We start from the raw sequence: 6,590 nt of genomic DNA, 5'->3' as shown, positions 1-6,590 counted from the left end.
CTCTACACTCACCCAGCTACACCAAATACACTACAAGACATTCAGCTAAACTAAGTACACTTCAATACTCACCCTCTACACTAAGTACATCGCAACACTCACTCCGCCACACTGAGTACACCGCAACACTCACTCAGCAACACTGAGTACACTACAACACTCACTCCGTTACACTAGGCATACTGCGACACTCACTCCACTAATCTAGGTACACTGCAACACTCATTCCTTTTTGCTAAGTACACTGCAACTCACTTCGCTACACTACACTGTCATTTCTCCACACTTCACCTCACTACATCCAAATTCACTGTACTTAATAACTTTCTTGCACCTATATCTTCACCAGATATGCTACATCACATATTCCATTACAGTACTCTACAACCATTACCTGCTAAGCTGCACCATTAAACCCTCACACCACACCGTCCTTCTTCACCATCACTCAGACTCATCTACACGAAGTTTACTACAAGGCACACCGTGCTATATCAAACTACGTCATTTATCAAGAGTATTGTATATCACGATGTGCTGCTGTACATAAAGCATCAGTATTTCCCCCTGAATAAATAAGAAACAAGATGAAGCGCTCAGGGAGCAACAAATGCGCCGTACAGTCAGCCTAAATGCCCCTCCAGACATCAGTGGGCACCTAGGATTTTGGAGTACGGTAATGAAATAATGTTGGAAAATAATCGAATAGACATGATGAACTGAAGCAGCTTCCCCTCCGCTGGTCAGTTGTTCATAGTAGGATTCGTCGCCATTCCCCCAAACTAATGAGCAGAGTGCTCAGCCAAGAATATTATCCACTGACCGTGCGGAGGGACCTTAATGACAAATATCTGACCCTTCCATGTGCCCCTGACATTCGGTCGATTGCTCTCAAAATTGAATTACATCATCCTTACCTGACCTTTAACCCGTCCACCAAGGTTGGTTAGAAGCGGATCAAGAGTTGATCTTACCCTATGACCTTTACTTTTGATGTGCTGTGAACTTTTCCATCAAGTTTCACCCCATTCAGATTAATACTATATGAGTTAATAGCCTAGCTTTGTTGAACAACTTCAAATTTCCTGACCCTCAACCCTTCAACCAAGTCAGGTCAACAGCGGGTCATAATTGTTTGAGATGATTCGGTCCTTGACCTGTGACCCTTTTCATTCAAAACTGTATCCCCTGTCTGTCTTATGATCCTCAATCATCATGTCACATTTGGTGCAGTTTTATCCAATTGCTTTTCCGTAATTTTCCGAATAGGCAGAAAGACTGACAGACAGAAAGAATAACAAACTAAACCAAACATGCAACATCCTCGCACTTAGGCGCGCTTGTTTAAAATTAAAACTTTGTGTTATATGCTATTGAGTTGTATATATTATTCACTATAGAGCTGTATACGAGTATGTATATGAATTACATGCATTGTGTGTGTGTGTGTGAGAGAGAGAGAGAGAGAGAGAGAGAGAGAGAGAGAGAGAGAGAGAGAGAGAGAGAGAGAGAGAGAGAGGCAATGTTTAAGACATAAGACCAGTATTCATCAACATGCTATACCGGAATATATCAATACAGTAATGATAAATAAATCTAATTCAATTTTCCTACCTTGTTTCGCCAGTTTAATTTTTACACCACGTCCCTCGGGGCTTTTTCATTCAGCTTTGCATATGTTTTCACCAATTTACTTCAGGAGAGAAATTCATAATCCGTCGACTTGCCTTCATCCCCTGCTCCCTTCCCCTCCCGTGTTCCCTCTCCTCCCGTCTCCTCTCCTCTCCATTCCCTTCCTCCACTACTCTTCGTTTCCTTCCTCTGTTTCCCTCTCTTCCCCTCCCCTCCCTCTGTCATCCTCTCCCTCCCTTCCCCCTCTATATCCTCCATTCCTTCCCTCCCCCCTCAGCTTCCTGTCCTTTCCACACATCTTACTTTCTCCTTACCACCTCCCCTTCCTACCCTCCTCTCCTCTCTGCATCCCTCTCTTCCCCTCCACATCCCTCCCTCTCTCCACATCCCTCCTTCTCTCACATCCCTCTCTTTCCCCCCATCCCGTCCTCTCATTCTCCCTCCCTTCCCTTCCTCCTCTTCCTCCCTCCCTCCCTCCCCTCTTCGGCCCTCCCCCTCCCCACACCCGCCAACCAGAAATGCTCCCCCATCTTTTATCAATGTTTTTCCATCAAATCGCGAAAGGCAGAGTGCACCGAATCCTTCAATATTTTCTCGGGGCGGCGTTCGTGTCGTTGGCGCGAGTGAATCCGGATTGGTCTCCGTGAACGCCTGGCTGGAGGGGGGGGGGATTTGGCAGGGGATATGTGTGTGTGTGTGTGTGTGTGTGTGTGTGTGTGTGTGTGTGTGTGTGTGTGTGTGTGTGTTTGAGTTATTTGTATATGTGTAAGTATGCATACATGTATGTATGTATGCATGTATGTGTGTGTCTGTGTGTTTGAGTAGTTTGTGTAAATATGCATGTATATACGGAATGTATGTATGTATGTATGTTGGTGAATATGCTTGACTGCGCGTGTACTTGTGTTATATGTTACTGTATGTATGTATGTAGGGTACGTAGCCTATGTCAGTGAATATACATGAATGTGTATGTACTCATTTGTGTGTCTTTTATATATATATATATATATATATATATATATATATATATATATATATATATATATATACAGTATGTGTGTGTGTGTATGCATGACTTGTTTGTCACTGTATGTATGCATGTATGTATTTATGCCAACGGCCATGCCACGTTGAGTACACCGCTTCCCGTCCGATCAGCGAAGTTAAGCAACGTTGGGTCTGGTTAGTACTTGGATGGGTGACCGCCTGGGAACACCAGATGCTGTTGGCATCCCTACGTGTCAAGTGGGGTTGGTGGAGGATTAGTGCCCCTCCCTGTAAAACAATTAACTCTAAGCCCTTGACCACCCCGTTTGGGATACATGGCGTCTGACAATGGATGGATGGACGAATGTATGTATGAATTTTTGTAAGCTTGAATGTATACAATATGTGTGTATGCATGTATGTGTGAATACGTGAATATAGGTGTCTACTCAATTGTCTACGGTATATGTCTGTGTGTATGTATGTATGTGTGTGTATACATGAATATGTGTGTACTCAGATGTCTGCTGTATAATTGTCAGTGTGTATGTATGTATGTGTGTTTATACACGAATTTGTGTGTGTACGCAAATGTCTGCTGTACGTGTGTCAGTGTGTATGTATTTATGAAGGAATGTGTGCTGTCTGCAAGTGTGTATGTGTGAATGTGTGTGTGTACTCAAATGTATGTGTGTGTCAAATGTCAGTGTGTGTATGTATGTAGGTATGTAGGTATGTATGTGTGCGTACGTATGAATGTATGTACTCTTGGTTATAGTGTGTGTGTGTGTGTATGTGTGTGTGTGTGTGTGTGTGTGTGTGTGTGTGTGTGTGTGTTTCTTTTCGTATGTGTGAATGTGTACATGCGTGTGTGACCATAAGTGAGTGTGAACGCTTGTGTCTGTGTGTAAATTAGAAAGGAAAGAAGCGAAATCAGACAGAGAGACCGACTTGAATAAGATGCCTATGTAACTATATATGAGAAGGGACGATGAGAGGCAAAGCTAGAGATAGATAAAGAAGATATATAAATGGAGAGAGAGAGAGAGAGAGAGAGAGAGAGAGAGAGAGAGAGAGAGAGAGAGAGAGAGAGAGAGAGAATGTAGAGCGAGAGTCCCCTTCCTTTTTCTTTTTTCTCAAGGCCTGTGCGATGGATTTATGTGGACGCGACGATTGAATTCCCTGTCTTGTGTATTCTTTTATTCCTGGGGGCATCTTTTTGGCCTTTTTATATGAGTGCTTTCCTCCACACTTCCTTTTCCTTTTCACGCATCTCTTACTTTTCTCTCTTCCTCTCTTTTCATGTTACTCTCTTTATTTTCTCGTTTTCTTTTGTTTTTTTATTATATGTTTTCTTTGATATTCTTTGGATGCTTGCTTATCCATATCACTGTTTGTTGCTTCGGTTCTCATGGCCACTTTGACATTTATCCTTCCCATTCCTTTCATCTGTGTTTTTTATGTATCTTTTATATACTTCTGTGCGGGTGTTCTCTTCCGCTCTTATCTCTTTTCGTGACCCTTTGACTTCATTCCTTTTGTTTATTCAGTCTCATTCTCTTTTCAGTCTTCTCTGACCTCTCTACTTTTTTCTTACTCTTTTTTCAGTGCTCTCGGCTTCCTTCCTTCTTTCTAATTCCGTCTAGCATTTTTTTCCCCCCTATTCTTTTTTTTTTTTTTTTACTTTGAATTGCTAGCTTACCTGCAATTGACCTTGTCTGTTTATCTTCATGGGTGCCCAAACTTCCTCTTCTCCTTCTCATTCCGCCATATGGTCTCTTTAATACTCCCAGACCATTCTTCCCTCTTAGTTCATATTAGGCTACTTCGCGCACTCTTCAACTCTCATCCTTCCGCATCCTTGCATCTCACACGTTTTTCATGTCTATGAGACTTCCTTCTCTTTTCTCAATCCATCATACATTATTTGCTTTCCACGTCATAAATTGGAAAGCTACTGAGTTTCCTCGTTTTTTTTTTTAAATTCTTTCTTCCATTCGTTTTATCATATTGGAGCCATTCCTGTATTTCTTCAGTTAATTTCAAATTTCCACACTTCATCCTTGGGCCAATAGCTCTAGATATCTTTATTTCATATATTATTTATGCCTTTAAAAGGGATATATGGGGTCAGTTGTTAAACCATATTACACAAAAATTTTAAGTTCCTATGTTCTTGTGTGCTTATAAATCGTTAAGGCAGTTTGTACAAAAGTATGTAAATATACCGTAATGAAACTGGAGAACATCTTGGAATCTCTTGAGAATATTGGCAATCTTGTTTTCTTTCGTGTCTTCCTTAATGTTGTATTCTTTTTGTGTTAGCCATATGTTTGTTTTCAGGGTCACTTCTTTCACTTTTTGAATGACCTTTGATTCCTACATTCTCATATTGTCCTACTTTCTTTAAAATTCTCTTTTTCTTTCTCCTTTCTCATTCCATCCAACAATTTCCTTTCTCGTCCTCGTATATTTAACTACATATGTAAGGTTAACACTCAGGTTTCTATGACTCTCTTTCATAAAATCGCCTGGTGTTGGATGGAATAAAATACTTGAGTTGTTCCAGCCATGAAAGGGAAAATCTGGAGTTACGAATGCGCGTCCCGGTATATTTCCACTTATATGTGTTGGGTTAATTCAGGGTAAGAGATCATTATACTTATTTGCATGTGTATGGCCATTCTTGCTTATGTCTATGTGTACTGGCATATTCGTTATAGATGTGAGGAGTATGTACTTAGGTTAATCCCCCCCTTCTCCCCCTTTACTTCCTCTTGTCTCATTAATTTTGTCTCAGAGTGTCGCATCCTCCCCTTCCTGGCACCCTCGACCTATTCTCCCTCCCTATATTTCTCCCTTATTACCCTCTTCTGCCTCCCTTCTGTCTCCCTTAACCTTTGACCCTCTTACCCTCCTTCTCTGTCTTCCCTTTCTCTTCATTATCCGCTTCATTTCCGTCTCTCTCTCTCTCTCTCTCTCTCTCTCTCTCCCCTTTCACCCTCCCCTCTCCCTTTTCACTTTTCTTTTGTGTCCCCTCAACATCTCGCCCACCCTCCCCACCTCCTTCTCTGCCTCTCATAATCTTCCTCTGCTTTTCCTTTCCTCAGTTTTTCCTTCTTATTCTTTCCAGTCTTTCTCCCTTTCTATTACCTTCTGCCACCTCCAAACCCACTTCGTCTGACGTCTTTCTTCCATCCCCTCCCTCCCAGTTTCGACGTCTAAACCGTCTACTCTTCTGTCATGCAAATATTCTTTTATTCTTTTTGATCCTCTTCTTTTGTTCTTCTTCCTTTTGTCCCTTCCCTCTCTTTTTCCTTACTATACTCTTCTCTTCTCCGTTTTCTCTTACATTGCCTCCTCCCAACCTCTGGCTTCTCTTTTTTCCCGTCCACTTCATGATCCTCTTCCTCTATCTCTTCATCTTTCTATTTCTCTTTTGCGTCTTCCTTCCTTCTACGTCTCCCTAATCCGCCTTCAACCTCTGGCACGTCTAGTTTTCTTCGTCACTCATTGTTCTCTCCTCTGCCTTCTCCTCTTCTTCCTTGTCCATTTCTTTCTCCTCTTCTTCATTTTCCTCTCCTTGCTCCATACTTCTTCCTCTTGTCAATCCTGTTTTGCCTCTCCCGTCTTCTAACTGCACTCCCCCTCAACCCCTGTCTGTCCTACTCTCTTTCTCTTCCCTTCCTGCTCCCCTCCCAAACTTCCTCTTCTGTTCCTTCATTCCATCTTCATATTCATCTCTCTTTGCACCCATATTGAATCTTTTCTTCTCATCCTCTCCTTTCTTCTCTGCCTTTTCATTCCTTCATTTATTATCTATATCATTTCTGCTATCCCCTTCCATCTTGTCTTCCTCTTCTTCCTTCCCTTTTCATCTCTCTCTCTCTCTCTCTCTCTCTATGCTTCCTGCCTTTCATCTTCACTTAAACTTTCCTCCTTCTCTCCCACTTGACCCGACTTTACCT

General features: G+C 41.9%; 1 non-coding gene across 1 annotated transcript; it reads left to right on the top strand.

Annotated features, from left to right (window-relative positions):
• Positions 1-2,747: 2,747 nt before the first annotated feature.
• On the top strand, positions 2,748-2,866 carry LOC145415195 (5S ribosomal RNA). The gene has a single exon (XR_013900022.1). It is a non-coding gene; the product is annotated as a 5S ribosomal RNA (ribosomal RNA).
• The last annotated feature ends 3,724 nt before the right edge of the window (positions 2,867-6,590 follow it).

The sequence above is a fragment of the Coenobita brevimanus genome, chromosome 101 (assembly GCF_032717465.1).
Source record: "Coenobita brevimanus isolate Jiangsu-jjx chromosome 101, ASM3271746v2, whole genome shotgun sequence".
NCBI classification, from domain to species: domain Eukaryota; kingdom Metazoa; phylum Arthropoda; class Malacostraca; order Decapoda; family Coenobitidae; genus Coenobita; species Coenobita brevimanus.
Note: the sequence above shows the minus strand (reverse complement) of the source record. Positions and strands in the feature narration are given on the sequence as shown.